The sequence below is a fragment of the Bos grunniens genome, chromosome 17, assembly GCF_055505025.1.
Source record: "Bos grunniens cultivar Pamir isolate PY7600 chromosome 17, Bosgru_T2T1.0, whole genome shotgun sequence".
Lineage (NCBI taxonomy): Eukaryota > Metazoa > Chordata > Mammalia > Artiodactyla > Bovidae > Bos > Bos grunniens.
This window is the reverse complement of record NC_141181.1, coordinates 48181515-48201971: the sequence shown is the minus strand read 5'-3', so window position 1 is coordinate 48201971 and position 20457 is coordinate 48181515. Positions and strand designations below refer to the sequence as shown.

Here is a 20457-nt window from a genome sequence, read left to right as displayed (position 1 = left end):
ATCCAGGAAAAGGAAGGCTTTCAGAAAACAGTATCAGCTACCAAAAAGCCTCATTCCCATTTGTGCTTCCATTCTGTTGTCAGAGAATCATCAGAGCAGAAGTGAGAGTGGTTAAGAAGGAACTGGACTCCCAACTGGATAAATAATTTGCAAACCATCATTGAACTTTTTTTTTTTTTTTGGCCCCCACAGTGAGCCTTGTAGGATCTTAGTTCCCTGACCAGTATTTAAACCCATGCCCCACGGTAGTGGACTCATGGGATCTTAACCATTGGACAGCGAGGGAAGTCCTTCACTGAGCCTTTTTAAATGAGATCAAGCCTTCATAATTGAATGTACCACTCTGGGGGACAGACAGACAGACTTTGTAGGGTTTTTACTGAACTTTTGAAGAATCATAAAGAGGCAGAAAAACCCCTGAATAATTTCCAGTGAACAAAAATGTACAGGACAGAAAGTCGATTATGAAAACTGCAGATCAGTAAGCCTGAAGTCAACAGAGACATGGGTGTTGAACAGGTGATCATGGATAAAGAAAGCATGGTATGTATAAACAATGGAATGTTACTCAGTCATAAAAAGGAACAAATTTGAGTCAGTCGTAGTGAGGCAGATGGACCTAGATCCTGTCATACAGAGTAAAGTAAGTTAGAAAGAGAAAAACAAATATCATATATTTAATGCATATAAATAAAATCTAGAAAATGGTACTGATAAGCCTATTTGCAGGGAGGGAATGGAGACACAGACATAGAGAACGAACTTGTGGACATAGTGAGGGAAGAAGAGTGTGGGGTGAGTTAAGAAAGTAGCACTGACATATATACACTACCATGTGTAAAATAGATGGCTAGTGGGAAGCTGCTGTATCAAACAGGCAGAGTGGCTATCGGTGATGACCTGGAGGGGTGGGATAGAGGCTCAAGAGGGAGGGGATATATACATATATATGTAGTTATGACTAATTTGCATTGTTGTACAGCAGAAACCAACACAACCTCGTAAAGCAATTTCCCTCCAATTTAAAAAAAACCTGACAATCACTAGAAGTTGCTATGGCTTCATAAGGACATGCCATGTCTGAATAACCTCAGGTATTAATTGGTTGGATGTTATATGCATCAACATTTAATCATCCAACAAATATTTTGAGCCCCTACCATGTGCGAGTTAATATTCAAGGTGTGTGGATATCACATCAATCAAAATGGACAAGCACCCTGAGCTTAAGAAGTTTAAAACCTGTGTGTGTGTGGGTGTGTGTGTGTGCGTGCACGTGTGTACTAAATTGCTTCAGTCATGTCTGACTCTTTGCAATCCTATGGACTGTAGCCCACCAGCCTCCTCTGTCCATGGGATTCTCTGGGCAAGAATACTGGAGTGGGTTGCCATGCCCTTCTCCAGGCGATCTTCCCAACCCAGGGATCTAACCCACATGTCTTGTGTCTCCTGCATTAGCAGATGAGTTCACCAGTAACATCACCTGGGAAGCCCTTAAAACCTAGGAGGGGAGAAACAAACTCGTAAGTTGATATAAAAATAGGGAGGATAATTTCAGACAACTAAAGATAAAACAAAGCAGATAAACCATGGGATGGAATGTCTTGACAGTGGTGGAGGCAACACTGATTTCTTCACTGATTGAAGAAAGCTTATAAAGAGAGGACAGGTTGAGTGATGAGTCACCTGGAGACATGCTTATGATTGAGACTTCCAGGCAGAAGAACAGCTAGTGCAAACCCAGAGGTCAGAGTAAGTTTCAGGAAGACTAGAGAATGGGACTGTGAAGCTTACCAGCAAGAGAGTTAGTTTTAGGAAATGAGGTCAAAGAGGCAGGAAGGGATCAGACAATGAAGGAGCCTTTGAGTCTTAGTAAGAACTTCATGAAGCAACCTAGATGTCCATCAGCAGATGAATGGATAAGAAAGCTGTGGTACATATACACAATGGAGTATTACTCAGCCATTAAAAAGAATACATTTGAATCAGTTCTAATGAGGTGGATGAAACTGGAGCCTATTATACAGAGTGAAGTAAGCCAGAAGGAAAAACATAAATACAGTATACTAACGCACATATATGGAATTTAGAAAGATGGTAACAATAACCCGGTGTACGAGACAGCAAAAGAGACACTGATGTATAGAACAGTCTTATGGACTCTGTGGGAGAGGGAGAGGGTGGGAAGATTTGGGAGAATGGCAATGAAACATGTAAAATATCATGTAGGAAACGAGTTGCCAGTCCAGGTTCGATGCATGATGCTGGATGCTTGGGGCTGGTGCACTGGGACGGCCCAGAGGGATGGTATGGGGAGGGAGGAGGGAGGAGGGTTTGGGATGGGGAACACACGTATACCTGTGGCGGATTCATTTTGATATTTGGCAAAACTAATACAATTATGTAAAGTTTAAAAATAAAATAAAAATGGAAGAATAAAAAAAAAAAAAGAACTTCATGACCCAGATAATCATGATGGTGTGATCACTCACCTAGAGCCAGGCATCCTGGAATGTGAAGTCAAGTGGGCCTTAGGAAGCATCACTACGAACAAAGCTAGTGGAGGTGATGGAATTCCAGTTGAGCTATTTCAAATCCTGAAAGATGATGCTGTGAAAGTGCTGCACTCAATATGCCAGCAAATTTGGAAAACTCAGCAATGGCCACAGGACTGGAAAAGGTCAGTTTCCATTCCAGTCCCAAAGAAAGGCAATGCCAAAGAATGCTCAAACTACCGCACAATTGCACTCATCTCACACGCTAGTAAAGTCATGCTCAAAATTCTCCAAGCCAGGCTTCAGCAATATGTGAACCGTGAACTTCCGGATGTTCAAGCTGGTTTTAGAAAAGGCAGAGGAACCAGATATCAAATTGCCAACATCCGCTGGATCATGGAAAAAGCAAGAGAGTTCCAGAAAAACATCTATTTCTGCTTTATTGACTATTTCAAAGCCTTTGACTGTGTGGATCACAATAAACTGTGGAAAATTCTGAAAGAGATGGGAATACCAGACCACCTGACCTGCCTCTTGAGAAACCTGTATGCAGGTCAGGAAGCCACACTTAGAATTGGACATGGAACAACAGACTGGTTCCAAATAGGAAAAGGAGTTCATCAAGGCTGTATATTGTCACCTTGCTTATTTAACTTCTATGCAGAGTACATCATGAGAAACGCTGAGCTGGAAGAAGCACAAGCTGGAATCAAGATTGGTGGGAGAAATATCAATAACCTCAGATATGCAGGTGACACCACCCTTATGGCAGAAAGTGAAGAGGATCTAAAAAGCCTCTTGATGAAAGTGAAAGAGGAGAGTGAAAAAGTTGGCTTAAAGCTCAACATTCAGAAAACTAAGATCATGGCATCTGTTCCCATCACTTCACAGGAAATAGATGGGGAAACAGAGGGAACAATGTCAGACTTTATTTTTGGGGGCTCCAAAAATCACTGCAGATGGTGATTGCAGCCATGAAATTAAAAGACGCTTACTCCTTGGAAGGAAAGTTATGACCAACCTAGATAGCATATTCAAAAGCAGAGACATTACTTTGCCAACAAAGGTCATCTAGTCAAGGCTATGGTTTTTCCAGTGGTCATGTATGGATGTGAGAGTTGGACTGTGAAGAAAGCTGAGCACCGAAGAATTGATGCTTTTGATCTGTGGTGTTGGAGAAGACTCTTGAGAGTCCCTTGGACTGCAAGGAGATCCAACTAGTCCATTCTGAAGGAGATCAGCCCTGGGATTTCTTTGGAAGGAATGATGCTGAAGCTGAAACTCCAATACTTTGGCCACCTCACGTGAAGAGTTGACTCATTGGAAAAGACCCTGATGCTGGGAGGGACTGGGGGCAGGAGGAGAAGGGGACGACAGGATGAGATGGCTGGATGGCATCACTGACTCGATGGACATGGGTTTAGGTGAACTCCAGGAGTTGGTGATGGACAGGGAGGCCTGGTGTGCTGTGATTCATGGGGTCGCAAAGAGTCGGACACAACTGAGAGACTGAACTGAACTGAAAAACTCTTAATTTTATTTCAAGTGTGGATGGAAGTGCATGCAATGATCTCAAGCAGAAAAGATAGGAAGATGTCTTGTATTTTATACAGATCTTCCAGCTGATATGAGGAAAATGAATCAAGTGGGAGTAGGGGTAGAAACAAGTGGAGGAAAGGAGACCACGTAATTAGGGCAAGACATTGAAATGTCTTGAACTTAGGGAAAAGCAGAAGAGATCAAACTCAAGGATATACTTTGGAGACAAAACAAAAACTGGGACTTCTCTGGTTTGATCCCCGGTTGGAGAGCTAAGATCCCACATACCTTGCAGTCAAAAAACCAAAACATTAAACAGAGACAATATTGTAACAAATTCAATAAAGCTTTTAAACATGGTCCACGTTAAAAAAAATCTTAAGAGAATAAAGTTCTAAAAACTAACGTGGTTATTGCTTGGCTTGTCAGATAAGAAAAATCAGTACCACAAGAACTCTTAGGTTATTGTGTTGAGAACAAGGTAGATTGAATTATAATTTATTGGGATGCTGAACCCAGGAGAAGAAAAGGTTTAGGGAAATTTTAATTAATTTTTAGAATATGATAGGCATGTTTTACCTAGGATATTGGTCTGACTGTGATAGAATAACTCAGTGTGTCATTTTGGACAATGAGAAGTCATATGAAAATCCCCTGGGCAGAGGAGCCTGGTAAGCTGCAGTCCATGGGGTCACTAAGAGTTGGACATGACTGAGTGACTTCACTTTCACTTTTCACTTTCATGCATTGGAGAAGGAAGTGGCAACCCACTCCAGTGTTCTTGCCTGGAGAATCCCAGGGACAGGGGAGCCTGGTGGGCTTCTGTCTATGGGGTCTCACAGAGTCGGACACAACTGAAGTGATGCAGCAGCAGCAGCAGCAGCAGATGATATTTAACATCACAAGAAAGGTGCAGTCATCAGAGGAGTCAAAGTAGCCAGGAAAGAAGGCTAAAGACTTCCCAGGAGCAGATCAGGTGGGTAGATGAGAAGGAATGGTGAAAGGGGTGGGGGGAGGTCAGGAAAGTAGCCCACAAGTCAGGAGGAAAAGCTGGTACGTGTGCTATCGCAGAAGCTGTGGAATTCCACAGAGAGTGCCATCCTCATCCCTTTTCTGATCAGAATTCCAATTAATGAACTGAATGAGGATACTGACAGGAAGCTAATTACAGTCATACATGACACCAAGCTGAAACGTATCATCAAAATGCTCCAACACAGATTCAGAACCCTAAAATATTTCAAGGGGCTGAAATGATGATGAACTGTATCTAATGAGGTTAGAGTTGAGAAAGAAATGGCACTTTTAGCTTCCTGGATCCAAACCCTCACTGATTCAGAACAATCATAGATAAGATGCGCTGAGGACCCATGTGTGAAAAGGACAGAGATCTGTGTAACTAGGTGTTGGCAATGCCATGAAGCTTCCCAAGAAAGGTCATGGCAAATTGGCCATGATTCATGGGGATATGGTGACCCCAAATGAGATATTAGAGACAAACTCCACTCTCTTGCCAGCTCACGCCCTGAATACTATTTTCAGTTCCAGGACTACAAATTAATTCGGGATCAAAACTGAGACTCAAGCATAATTGAATGCTGAAAAGAAGTGGAGCAGTCATCTCCAAGGACACTAATAACCCAAGGGTATTTAGAGAAGAATGCCTGACATAGTTAGAGATTAATAACAGTTGAAAGAACTGAGAGATATTTAAACCCGAGAAAGACTGAAGACTGTGCTGTGGATTTGCCAGCTCCTTCTTAGGCAGAGAAAACTACAATTTCCAATTCTCTTGCAGAAGAAAACGATGTCAGAAGAGACTGGAAAGGTAGGTAAGACGTAGGTCACAGACAGTAGGCTTCATGTGCGATGTTAAGCATTTTGATGTCTCTTTCCAGAGCAATAAGAACTCATTCAAATGTTTCAAGCAGGAAGTAGTGACATCATCAAAGCTGAGTTTCTAAAAGATTACTATCTGCAGTATGGAGAGTGAACTGGAGAGGGATTAAAAGTAATGAAACATGAGACTTCCCTGGTGGTCCAGTGGTAAAAAAAATCGCCTTCCAATGAAGGGGATGCAGGTTAGATCCCTGGTCAGGGAACTAAGATCCCACATGCCTTGGGATACCACAATTAGAGAAGTCTGCGCATCGCAAAGAAGAGCCCACGAACTGTAACAAACATGCAGCACAGCCAAAAAAAAAGAAAAAATAAATAAAATATATCAATAAAAAGTGATGATTTACTGTATAGCATAGGGAACTATAGTCAATACCTTGTAATAACCTATTATGGAAAATAATTTCAAAAATAATATATGTATATTTGTGTAAACGAATCACCATGCTGTGCGCTGGAAACACTGTAAGTCAATGATACTTCAGTAAAGTATTTATATGAAAAGAAGAGTGATGAAACGTAGGTGATGATTAGAAATAAGGTAATTTGATACAACAGTGGTGGTACGTATGGGAAGAAATGGGTGGTTTTGAGAATTAGGAGGTAAAAAGTTCTTGATATTGGGTTGAACATGAGGATATGGGACAGAGGAGAGTCGAGGATGACTTGAGTGGGTAGCAAAATGGCAAAGAAGCCATCTACTAGGGGTTGAGCATTACAAACCTCTCTCTGTATGTCTTCATTTGTGTATCACTTATAGCTAAATTATCTCTACCACCCATATTCATATTCATACTTTACCCATGTCTTTCCCGTCACCAATTATGTCTGTAGCATGGGCTTTCCTAAGACGTAGTACATTATTCTCTATACCCAGAGAGGATCAATAAAAGTCTATACAGGTCCCTGGTGAGGAGTGCTGTAAGGGAAATTCTATCTTAATATGAAAAACTCACAGGTTGTCGTGAAACATACTACCACGGATCTAACAAAATGTCAAGAATTCTATTCAGTGGATGGGCTCAGTGTGGCATTATTTCATAGATAAGGAAAGGCAGACACAAAGACAGAAACTTGCCAAAGTTACTGTGAGAAGAGGTGAGAGTGACATGGGTTTTCTTTCGTGGGAGTCCCATTTATTTTCTCCTGTCATTCAGAAAGCTCCCAACATCATCCGCCTACCATTTAGCCGTACCATAGCTTTGCTTTCTCGTCTTCTATTTTGAAGAGAAACGTATCTGGGACCATTGCATGAAGTACGCCTTTACCACCCATCCAGGTATGGGATCGATGTTTTACATTTGCTTGTCTTAAGGCACATAGGTACATCTTATGTCCCATGTCCCCGTTCAGAGGACAAGGGATGTTTCTGCATATTCTTAGTGGCATAATTCCACATTTAAACCCTGCTGGTTAACAAGTGCCAGACTTTTTCTAACTGTGTGACTTTTGGTAACTTATTTTCTTTCCATGATCCTCAGTTTTCCCATTTGAAAAATGGCCATGATGCTTCTCATGGTATTGTGGAGCATAAATAGGATCTAGAAAAATGGTACAGATGAACCTAGTTCCAAGGCAGGAACAGAGATGCAGATGCAGAGAGTGGACATGTGGACATGGGGTTGGGGAGAGGAGACGGTGGAACAAATTGGGAGATTAGGACTGATGTATATTCACTACCATGTGTAAAATAGAAAGCTAGCAGGAAGCTGCCGTATAACACAGGGACCTCGGCTCACTACTCTCTGATGACTTAGAGAGGTGGGGTGCAGGTGAGAGGGAGGTCCAAGAGGGAGGGGATATACGTATGGCTGATCTACTCTGTTGTACAGCAGAAACTAACACAACATTGTAAAACAATTATATTCCAGTTTAAAAAAAAAAAGTTTTGTAAAGCATCTAACATGGTGACTCAGGTAATAGAACACAATATAGATACTCAATAAATCAGAGTCTGCTTCTTCTTGCATGATTGAGCTCTTTTCTTACTAATTGAATTGCATGCTTATTATGATTTTGCAACTTCATTAGCACAAAGGGAATTTAAAATCAAGGACAGATTTTTCTAGAAAGACATGGGAACTAGGTTCCATCACTCTACCTGGATTCATAGACTGGAAGGCTAAATTTGCCTCCTGTCTTGTATCTCAGAAATGAGTTCAACCTTTTTCCGTTTTTTAAAAAGATGAATCTGGTATACACCATAAGAGGTAGGTAATACCTGTCGCTCTGATAGTCGTTAAAAGAATTAACTGGCTTGTCACACACACATTTTCAAAATGGAGAAAGACAAGATTTACGGATAGAACTCGCAGATCTCTGGTAACATGCCTAGCAAAATCCTTTTCTTAATTATTCCATTGCCTTTCCATATGTTAGCTTATTATACTTGCATATAACTACAAATTCATAAGGAGTGATGGCCTCCATTTCCATTTCACATTGTCAGGCAAGCAGATCTGCCTGGAATGCACAGAGCAGTTTAAATACTTCCTGTCCCACAGTTAGCTGCAGACAGGTCTAGGAAAAATAAGTTCTAGTTAAAAAAAAGTCACTTTCAACTATAAGTACCACATCCCTCAGATAGTAATTTTGAAGAATTTTGCTGCAGGGCAATCATTGTGATGTGTTATGGTGTAGCTTCCTTTTTAGAAAAGCCGTGCAAAAGTCCCTTCTTTCTATTACTGTTAATATTTCTCATGTTTTTACAATTAAAAAAGCTTAAAGGCTAACTTCTTCCATCTTTTCTGATCTAGTCATGATTGTCTCTGACACATATGATCATTCTATTAGTACAAAAATGAATACACACCCACTTGTTATGGCCCTGGAGATGAACACCAAGCTTTGCGAACATATTCCAAACAGACAAACACGATCTAGCATTAGATGAATTAATAAACCAAAGACTCACCGCTGGTGAGCCATAGAGAATTAAACTGATTCTGAAGAAGAGTGCTGATTTATTAGGAAAGTATGCTCAGAGGCAGTTTGGACTGGAGCTTAAGATGGTCAGCTTACTCTGCTACGTTTTGCTAAAATCCCTTTTGATGAGAAGTTCACAGATCATAGATAAATACATTGCAAAGCTTTAAACCTTGGCTGAAGCTCAATCTTCAACTATTTTACTTTTTTAATCGAAATATAGTTGATTTACAAAGTTGTGTGTTTCTGGTGTATAGCAAAGGGATTCATATATATGCACATATTCTTTTTCAGAATTCTTTTCTCTATGATATATAGGAAATCCTTTTCATTTATCTATTTTATATATAATAGTTCATATGTATCTGACAATCCTGAACTCTTAATTTATGTCCTTCCCCACTTTCCCCTTTGGTAACCATAAGTTTGTTTTCTATGTCTGTGAGTCTAGTTCTGTTTTGTGAAAGTAAAATTCACTCAGTTGTGTCTGACTCTTTGCGACCCCAAGGACTATACAGTCCATGGAATTCTTCAGGCCAGAATACTGGAGTGGGTAGCCGTTCCCTTCTCCAGGGGATCTTCCCAACCCAGGGATTGAACTGGGGTCTCCCGTATTGCAGGCGGATTCTTTATCAGCTGAACCAGCAGGGAAGCCCAAGAATAATGGAGTGGGTATCCTACCCCTTCTCCAGTGGATCTTCCCCACCCAGAAATCAAACTGGGGTCTCCTGCATTACAGACAGATTCTTTATCAGCTGACCTACCAGTTCTGTTTTGTAAATACATTCATTTTTATTCTTCATATCCCACATACAAACAATATCATATATCTGTCTTTCTCTTCCTGACTTACTTCACTTAGTACGATCATCTCTAGGCCCATCTGGGTTGCTGCAAATGGCATTATTTCATTCATTTACTATGGCTGAATAATTCAGTCCTCAACTTTTAATATTACTAACCAAGCATTTTATACCAGCTATTGTGATGAACTATAGCAAGACCCTTATGGTTGCTTCATTAAGGACCACAGTACCATTGGTGGTATCCCAAAGGTGGGGACTAATTTGTTTCATACTGCACGCAGGTGTGTTTCACTAATGAAGGATGGTGTGTGGGTTCTTCCTTCACAAGTCTATCATTTTGATTTTTCAAGCACCTTCTCTATTGAAAAGTTTTCACTGTTGTTGGTTCTAAGATGTGTTTTGTACATGATATGAAAAGGTAGTTTATCTCCTTTCACCCAGAACTCTATGTGATAGTATTTGTCCTGTGTTTTTCTGCTGGAGATTTTCCAGGACACCTCCGTGTCACATGTTCCCCTTCTTTCTTCCCTCCTTCTTATCAGAAACCTGGTTTTAGTTGAATACCCATCCTTACTAACAGCTAGTGGATTCAGAGAATGCTGACATCATCTTCCATCATAGCCAAGCATCGCGGTACTATCCCCTTGGCTGGAATGAGTTTAGACAGTCAGCCTCAAACTTCTCATAGTATCTGGTGATGTTTCGGGGGCAAGTGATCAAGACTGAATCTGGCATGAGCTGATCCAGAGGAAGAACTTCCATTGGATAGCTGCAGGAGAGCTGCGCTTCTTTCTCCGGCTGAATGTGAGCAAAGAATCCCTTTGCCCAGGGGTTTGATGATACCCATGAAGGCTGCATGGAGGACAAGCAACAGCAGAGCAGGACTGAGAGAAGTACAGTGAAACAGAGTGGGCACCCTGGACTGGCCACCACCCCAGAGACTGCCGCCCAAGACTCCCTGGGAGGTGGCATGAGACATTTGCTCGTGCTGTTTGCATGTGTGAACTAGATCCCCCGGTTCTTGCATTCTGAAATCATCTCAACTGGTGACACACTGATACCTCGTAAATGCAGTAATAAGATCCTTAGGTGGCCCACAATCTGTTTAAGCTGGAGACCTGCGAGAGCTGGTGGTATAAGTCCAGGCAGGGTTCATAGGTCTGAGAAGCAGGGGAACTGGTGGTACTAATCCCAGTCCAAAAGCAGGATGAGATGAGATGTCCCAACTCCAGCAGTGAGGCAAGGGACGAGGGGGTAAATTTCCTCCTTTTCTTAGTGTATAATGTAATATTGATACAAAGAAAAGGAGAATAATAATATAATTATATTACATATATACACATGGATATAGATATATATCTATGTATCTATTTCTCTATCATCTGTCTATTATCTATTTACCTATCATTCCCCTGTTATCTATCATGTTATCTATCTATCTGGGTGTCCTGGGTAGCTCAGTGGTAAAGAATCCACCTGCCAATGCAGAAGATGCAAGAAACATGGGTTCGACCCCTAGGTCGGAAAGATCCCCTAGAGAAGGAAATGGCAACTGAGTACAGTATTCTTGCCTGGAAAATTCTATGGACAAAGGAGCCTGATGGGCTATAGTCTACAGGGTCATAAAGAACTGAACATGACTGAGCAACTGAGCACATTTATCTATCATCTATCATCCATCTATAATCTATCTATCTTCCTACCTATCTATTTATCAGGTTTTCTCTGGAAAACCTTGACAAATAGAGGAGGAGAGAAAGGAATAGGGGAGAGAGAACAGGAGGAGACAAAAAGGGAAAAAATAGTCTCTTTCACCAAAATAAGAATCGAGAAAGCATGTCTTCTGCATTTGTATTCATAATCTCTTTGAAGCAAAAGAGAAATTGCATTTAAGGATAAATCAATCCCTTTTGCTTAGGCTAAATTTAAGGAATAATTTAACCACACAACTGAAAAGACTGGTTTATTCCAACTGAAAAGACAGATTTTTTTCCCCTAATTTCTCCATATTGCAAAGCTCTAACTCTGCATTTACCACCCGTCACACAAAGATTAATAGAGCAAAGAGCTTGTGGAAATGTTACTTAAAAATGAGTTTTCTTTAATTCTACACCAACTCAAATTTTCAGCATCTATTGAAATTTCCAGTTTTCTTAGCATCTGTCAAGAAAATAATGCTTTTTGTTGATCACTTCTGAGTTAAAGAACACTGGGAAAATAGTTAAGCCCCACATGAGAAAACCACTACTTTTTGAAAATACATATTTTAATGTGCTCTTTAGAAAAATTTTTCAAAATTTTAATAATATTCTTTTCTCATGACTGACACGTAATTACCAGCATGTTTATATTTAGACTCTTTATGTTTTGTATGAGAGTTCTCTGCCTTCCCTTATACTTTACAGCCAACACTGTGAATACAGAAACTCTTCTTATTTAAGACAAACATTATCTAAAAGAAAGAAACTAAGGTATCCTCAGTGCAGTCACTCAGTCGTGTCTGACTTTTTGCGACCCCATGAATAGCAGCACGCCAGGCCTCCCTGTCCATCACCATCTCCTGAAGTTCACTCAAACACATTTCCATTGAGTCAGTGATGCCATCCAGCCATCTCATCCTCTGTCAGTCCCTTCTCCTCCTGCCCCCAATCCCTCCCAGCATCAGAGTCTTTTCCAATGAGTCAACTCTTCGCATGAGGTGGCCAAAGTACTGGAGTTTCAGCTTTAGCATCATTCCTTCCAAAGAACACCCAGGGCTGATCTCCTTCAGAATGGACTGGTTGGATTTCCTTGCAGTCCAAGGGACTCTCAAGAGTCTTCTCCAACACCACAGTTCAAAAGCATCAGTTCTTTGGCGCTCAGCTTTCTTCACAGTCCAACTCTCGCATCCATACATGACCACTGGAAAAACCATAGCCTTGACTAGACGACCTTTGTTGGCAAAGTAATGTCTCTGCTTTTGAATATGCTATCTAGGTTGGTCATAACTCTTCTTCCAAGGAGTAAGCGTCTTTTAATTTCATGGCTGCAATCACCATCTGCAGTGATTTTGGAGCCCAAAAAATAAAGTCTGACACTGTTTCCACTGTCTCCCCATCTATTTTCCATGAAGTGATGGGACTGGATGCCATGATCTTCGTTTTCTGAATGTTGAGCTTTAAGCCAACTTTTTCACTCTCCTCTTTCACTTTCATCAAGAGGCTTTCTAGTTCCTCTTCACTTTCTGTCATAAGGGTGGTGTCATCTGCATATCACAGAGGTTATTGATATTTCTCCCGGCAATCTTGATTCCAGCTTGTGCTTCTTCCAGTCCAGTGTTTCTCATGATGTACTCTGCATAGAAGTTAAATAAGCAGGGTGACAATAGACAGCCTTGATGTACTCCTTTTCCTATTTGGAACCAGTCTGTTGTTCCATGTCCAGTTCTAACTGTTGCTTCCTGACCTGCATACAGATTTCTCAAGAGGCAGGTCAGGTGGTCTGGCATTCTCATCTCTTTCAGAATTTTCCACAGTTTATTGTGATCCACACAGTCAAAGGCTTTGGCATAGTCAATAAAGCAGAAATAGATGTTTTTCTGGAACTCTCTTGCTTTTTCGATGATCCAGCGAATGCTGGCAATTTGATCTCTGGTTCCTCTGCCTTTTCTAAAACCAGCTTGAACATCTGGAAGTTCACAGTTCACGTATTGCTGAAGCCTGGCTTGGAGAATTTTGAGCATGACTTTACTAGCATGTGAGATGAGTGCAATTGTGTGGTAGTTTGAGCATTCTTTGGCATTGCCTTTCTTTGGGATTGGAATGGAAACTGACCTTTTCCAGTCCTGTGGCCACTGCTGAGTTTTCCAAATTTGCTGGCATATTGAGTGCAGCACTTTCAAAGCATCATCTTTCAGGTATCCTAGAGACTCTCTTATTTGGGGCTGTTCTTCACATGTTATTCTATTTCAGGAAATTTGTATTTTCAAGTCTTGAGTTCTTATTAAAAAGACACCAGATGCATACTAAGTTAACCTTAAAATGCATTCCAATATATAGTACATGCCAGAGAAGGCAATGGCAACCCACTCCAGTATTCTTGCCTGGAAAATCCCATGGACAGAGGAGCCTGGTAGGCTGCAGTCCATGGGTCGAGAAGAGTTGGACACGACTGAGAGACTTCACTTTCACTTTCAGGCATTGGAGAAGGAAATGGCAACCCCCTCCAGTGTTCTTGCCTAGAGAATCCCAGGGATGGGGATCTGGTGGGCTGCCATCTATGGGGTCACACAGTGTTGGGCATGACTGAAATGACTTAGCAGCAGCAGCATACGGTACATGCAAATGAATACTGTTTGATTCCCCTTACATAAGGTATTGAGAGTAGTTAAATCCATAGAGTTATATAACACACTGGTAAATGCTAGGGGCCAGGGGGTGGGGTGGATGGGGAGTTAGAGTTTAGTGGGGACAGGTGAAAAAGTCGGGTCATGGATGATGGTGAGAGTGGTACAGCAACGTGAATATCCTTAGTGCCACTGAACTGTACAGTTAAATATGGTTAAATTAGTATGTTTTATATTATGTGACTTTTACCACAATAAAAAAAAATTTCTAAAGACAACAGATGCCATTTGTCATTCATGTCAAATGTCAAATGTCATTCACGTCTTGACAATATTTTTGGATGGTAGCATTACTAGGTTTCGTAGAAGCTATGCAGTCAGGGATCCGAATACTCAGTCTTGTCTAATGGATTTACATGCTTCTTTGAAGAGTAAGTTTTCAAAATCTACGCGCGTTCACTTTGCCTGAGCAACATAAAGAGGCACAGTGGAATCCATGTGTGCCCCTGACAGCATCTGTGTCTTTCTTCTTGCTTTAATAGTCAGAGACACTTCTTCGAAGAACCATTTCTCATCCTTGGGAAATGGACTTGGGAAAATCAGGATTTGAGACCTGCATAGTCCTCAACATTGCACTACCAAGAGGAGATCAGCCTGAGGGTGAAGCTGGTTCATGGGTGAGAACCAGTACGAGAGAATTTCAGGGAAGCAGACTCAGATCCTGGGTGATATCACATAATTTTTGGAGTAAAATTGGTCAAAGTCAGTTTTCATTGAGTTTGAGGTTATGTATTTGAAATTAGTGTTTGAGGTTATGTGTTTCCAGAAGACTTGGCTCATTGCTAGGGACATCTGGTCTACCCATTTCCTCAGTACTGGAGCCTCAGTTTTATTTAGGTACAGACTTGCCATATATTGCACACCCCCAGAATTGTACTATAATGCAGCCCTCTTTCAGAACCCCTGAACTCAGCCCAAAAACTTCATTTCCCGGTATTCCCAAATATGACCATATGATTATGTTCTGACTGAGGAGATATAAGCAGAAGTGTAGGGGGAGGCTCCTTACAGGAGTGAATTTTTGGTTCCTTTCCTTCTTCCTCTTTAAGTCTGTAACTCAGACTTGATGGCTGGAGCTTTATTAGCTGTTTTGGATCATGAGGTGATTTGAGAATGGAGTCACATGGTAGAGGGACAGATTCAGGTGGCTCCTGGAGCCCTGATAACCAGGAAGTCACCATATATGTCTCAAAATGCCTACCTCTGGACTTCTTTCCGATGCAAAAGAGATAAACTTCCATTGCTGTTATAGTCATTGTGTTTTGGGGTCTCTTGAATGCAGCCAAATGAATCTAATTTTACACAGTGAGTCAATCAATTATGATTTCTGCATAAACCAATTTGGATTGAATTTGAATATGTCCTAACAGATTCATCATTGTCATCCTGTGCCCACATAACTGTTTACTTAAGTCTCCATGTACAGAACTTAGTTATTATTACTTACTATTTTTTTCTTATTTTTTAAATTGAAGTATAGTTGATTTACAATGTTGTATTATTTTCAGGTGTACAGCAAGTGATTCAATTATACATATATATTTACTTATGGCTTAAAATGTTAAAGTCATTTCATTTAAAATTGAGTCATTTCATCTCTATAGGACATTCAAAGCTTATTTTCCCATAATTTCTTGGAAAACTTGTAGAAGAATAATATTGAGAAAATAATAAATACTTCAGTATTTTGTGCTAATATCCACAAACATACCTTCTTATGACTATGATTCTTAATAGTATGATTCTTAATAGTAGTGAGATTATTTATTGTACAGTCACTAAGTGCCAGATCCTGTGCCAAATATTTTATTTTGACACATTAAATTTTACATCACCCTATAAGGTACCTTTATTAATGAAACCATCATTATCCCCACTTTCTAGATAAGAAAAGTGAGGTGCAGGGAGGTAATTTAATTTGCAAAGGGTCCACACAGTTATAAACTCTCATGCCTGGGATACTAATTCAGCTCCATCTGATTCATTCTACATCATAAGCATGTTTATAGGACTCTACTGTGGGCCAGACACTGGTCTAAGTGCTACAGATCCAGCATGAGCCCCACAGGCCATGCCTCTGTTTCCTTGGTGTTTGTGGGTTGAACAAAATCAATCTATGATACATTAGGTGTCAAGAAATACCATGGAAAGAAAGAAAATAAAGATAAGGAGGTCAGAGTGAGAGAGTATGCTCTTTAGATAGGGTGGTGGTGGTTGCTGTTATTTAGTTGCTAAGTCTTGCTTGACTCTTTGTGACCCATGGACTGTAGCACACCAGGCTCCTCTGTCCTTCAGCATCTCCCAGAGTTTGCTCAAATTCACCTCCACTGAGTTACTGATGCTATCTAATCACCTCATCCTCTGCCTCCCCTTCTCCTTGTGCCTTCAATCCTTCCCAGCATCCAGGTCTTTTCCAATGAGTTGGCTCTTTGCATCAGGTGGCCAAAGTACTGGGGCTTCAGCTTCAGCATCAGTCCTTCCAATGAATAGTCAGGATTGATTTCCTTTGGGACTGACTGGTTTGATATCCTTTCTGTCCAAAGGACTCTTAATATACAGTGGTGGAGGAAGCTTTCCTGATGAAGTTGGATTTTATGGATCACAATCTGGACCACGTGGTATATAATGCCAAATTCTGACCCTAACATATAAGCAGGTAGCTAGTATCTCAAAAATACATGGATCCTAATATCTTCCCCCTGGAGAAGGAAATGGCAACCCACTCCAGTATTCTTGCCTGGATAATCCCATGGACAGAGGAACCTGGCGGGCTATAGTCCACGGGGTCGCAAAGAGTCGGACACGATTGAGCGACTTCACTTTCACTTAATATCTTCCAGAAGTCCGAGTTAGGGTTTAGGTCATCTCTTTTGTAAGAAAAATATCAAGATTAACAGATAGACAACAGTGGCTTGGCTGTTGGCATAAATGTCTGAAAAGCCCATGGATCATCTATGCAATCCTGTTTTCTGAGAGGTGTTTTCACCTTCTTTTAATTGCTGCCAAGATTGTGGAGGTCCTGGAGTGAGCCAGCCCTTAACAAATAATTCAAGAGGCAAAGAAATGTTGACACTGAGATTTACCGGCAAGCACGCCCTTAGATTAGTTACCAGCTCTCTTTTTCCTGTACCACCTTCAACTCTTGGATAATGACATTAATTGGAAGGTTAATGGAAGCAGTACAGCCAACAAATTTTGATATCATCCAGTGGAAATCATCAGAGGAAGACGATGAAGTTAACCAAAGAATGTGAGGAATACTGAGGCAGATTTAAGAAGAATAAACATCATGAGTGTGGGGTGGGGAGTCTCCCAGGACTCTGCAAAGATGGAAGACATTCATTTGATTCTAAGTGTCAGGAAAGTTTGTTTCGCTCAGGAGGGGAATTAACGAGTACAAGGCCAAGTAGTCAAAATTGAGATGTTGAGAGTGTGATCATGGCTCAGACTTCCTGCTCTGGTTACCCTGAACCTTTTGGAAACTCTTTATGGAGTGGCATATGGCGGGAAATGTATCCATGTTTACTGCAGAAAATACACTTTGCTCATGCTAATGTTACTATTTAAATTTGTTTTTATTTTTAGGGAAGCTTTCATGCAAAGTGGTTTAGTCACTAAGTCCTATCTGACTCTTGCGACCCCATCAACTGTAGCCCTTCAGGCTTCTCTGTCCATGGGACTTTCCAGGCAGGAATATTGGAGTTGCCATTTTCTTCTCCAGGGGATCTTCCCAACCCAGGGGTCAAACCCTGGTCTCCCGCATTGCAGGTGGCAAAAAGGTCAAGCCTTACAGCATAACTGGACTCCAAGGGAGGGGATGTTCTCAACTTGCAGAAGAAGAAACTGAGACAAAGATAAGAAGAGACTATGTCTACATTAGATCAGCAATGGGCAAATTACGGCCAGCAAGCTATAGTTTTTGTACAGCCTGCAGCTAAGAATAGCTTTTATATTTGGGAGAAAAAGACAGTTTTTACATTTGGAAAAAAATCAAGAGAAGCATACTTTTTTTGGTGACACATGTACATTACATAAAATTCAAATTTCAGTCCCCAGAAATAGTTCCACTGGAACTCAGCCACGCCCATGTGCTTACGTGTTATGGCTACTTCTGAGCTACAAGAATACGGCTGAATTGTTGCAAAAAGACTGTATGGCCTGCAAACCTGAAAATATTTACTATCTGTGCCCTCACAGAAAACATTTGTCAATGCCATTGTTTTTGGCCCTTTTGAGCTATTGCTCCTTTTACATAACAAATATAGTAGTGCTGACTTTATTATCCAAAATAAGAACCATCATGAATATAAGCTTCCAGCACACATGCTTAAAAAATACAATATAATGTTGTAACTGAATTATAAAAGCAGAAATAAAAGTGAATTGTTTGTAATAAAATAATATGTACTTCAATGCATGCATTTGAGGGCAGGAACTATACAAAAAGACATAATGGTGCATTCAGGTTAATTTCACCTAATTGTTGAAGGAGTGTGAATAAGACAACTATTAGTGCAGATGGACACTGATGCCTGTATTTGCAACACAAACTCCACAGCTGGTATTGATGCAGTTCCTTAACCACACTTTTGACTGACAGGAGCTGGTGCTATTGATAGAACAACACAGTCATTGAGAAATGGTGGCTCATCAGGGAAGGAAGTAAGGGAAAACAAAAGCCAACCTTTCTTTTCACCCAATGATCTTCTTCCATTTACTGGACCCAACCAGTGGACAAGACAGACCACTGGAGGTGATCCATACAAGAAACACTCCAAGAGCATAGCTCAGGGTGCAGAAGAGTGGAGTGTGGGTCCACAGACCATGTGGAGAAGGTACAGAACACCATCTCAAAAAACAGCATGATGGCCCTCTCAGTTTCCCAAACCAAAAGTTTAGCACTGTACTGTCTAACCTGATAGACACTAGCTCATATGAGTATTTAAATTAATTCAATTACATGAAATACTCAGTTCCTCCATGATACAAGCCACCTTTCCAGAGCTCAATAATCCCATGTGGCAATGGCCACCATATTAGATGGCTCATACTTTAGAACATCTCAGGGCTTCCCAGGTGGCACAGAGGTAAAGAATCTGCCTGCCAATGCAAGAGATGCAAGAGAAGTAGGTTTGATCCCTGGGTTGGGAAGATCCCCTGGAGGAGGAAATAGCAACCCCCTTCAGTAATCTTGCCTGGAAAATCTCATGAACAGAGGAAACTGGCGGGCTACAGTCCATGAGTCACAAAGAGTTGGACATGACCGAGTGACTGAGCAACAAGAGAGTCCTATTGGACTATAAGAAAACAGTGACTAATCTAGGCTATTTCATCTCCCCATTCAAACACACTCCTTATTTATAAGCAGTTTCTGATGGCTATACTGAGAAAGGACAACCCAAGACCTTCCACTTGTCTTCAATATCGCCATCATCCTAGCCCAAGTCCTCATCCTTTTCCACCTGGACCATTAAAGTAGCCTCCACTGTGATATTTCCATTTTCATTGTTGCCCCCCTTCCAAATTTGTTCTCCCCTTGGTGTTCAGAGTGATATTTTAAAAACAGATCATGAATCAGATGAGACTTAAACACAGAGAAATCAGAAATCCTACTGCACGCATCATGGCTGATAAGGTACCTACTCCAGTGTCTGCCTGCCCTGACCTCATCCCCCCATCTCACTGTTCTCCAGCTTCACTGGATGCTCTCTATTCTAAAGCTTATCAAGCTGGCCTTGCTTTGGGCTTTGGCATCCACTTCTCCTTCTGTCTGGAAAGCCAGCTCTTCTCAGATCTCTCCATTTGTGTCCTTTTTGGCAGCTCAAATATCACCCCTGCAGAGATGACTCCCATCTCAAAGAGCTTGCCCAACCAGTCTTTCTCCTTCCCAACTTTCTGTTCTATTTTCTCCTAAACATAGATCAGTTCTGAATTCACCTTGGTCAATTATTTTTTACTTATTTTTTAAATTGAACTATGCTTGGTTTCAATTCAAAAGCAGAGACATTACTTTGCCAACAAAGGTTCGTCTAGTCAAGGCTATGGTTTTTCCTGTGGTCATGTATGGATGTGAGAGTTGGACTGTGAAGAAAGCTGAGCGCTGAAAAATTGATGCTTTTGAACTGTGTTGTTGGAGAAGACTCTTGAGAGTCCCTTGGACTGCAAAGAGATCCAACCAGTCCATTTTGAAGGAGATCAGCCCTGGGATTTCTTTGGAAGGAATGATGCTAAAATTGAAACTCCAGTACTTTGGCCACCTCATGCGAAGAGTTGACTCATTGGAAAAGACTCTGATGCTGGGAGGGATTGGGGGCAGGAGGAGAAGGGGACGACAGAGGATGAGATGGCTGGATGGCATCACTGACTCGATGGATGTGAGTCTGAGTGAACTCCAGGAGTTGGTGATGGA

At 41.1% G+C, this 20457-nt stretch overlaps 1 protein-coding gene across 1 annotated transcript in view; it reads right to left on the bottom strand.

Annotated features, from left to right (window-relative positions):
• TMEM132D (transmembrane protein 132D) overlaps positions 1-20457 on the bottom strand; it is an 896163-nt gene that overhangs the window by 249975 nt on the left and 625731 nt on the right. The gene's annotated exons all lie outside the window — the stretch shown is intronic.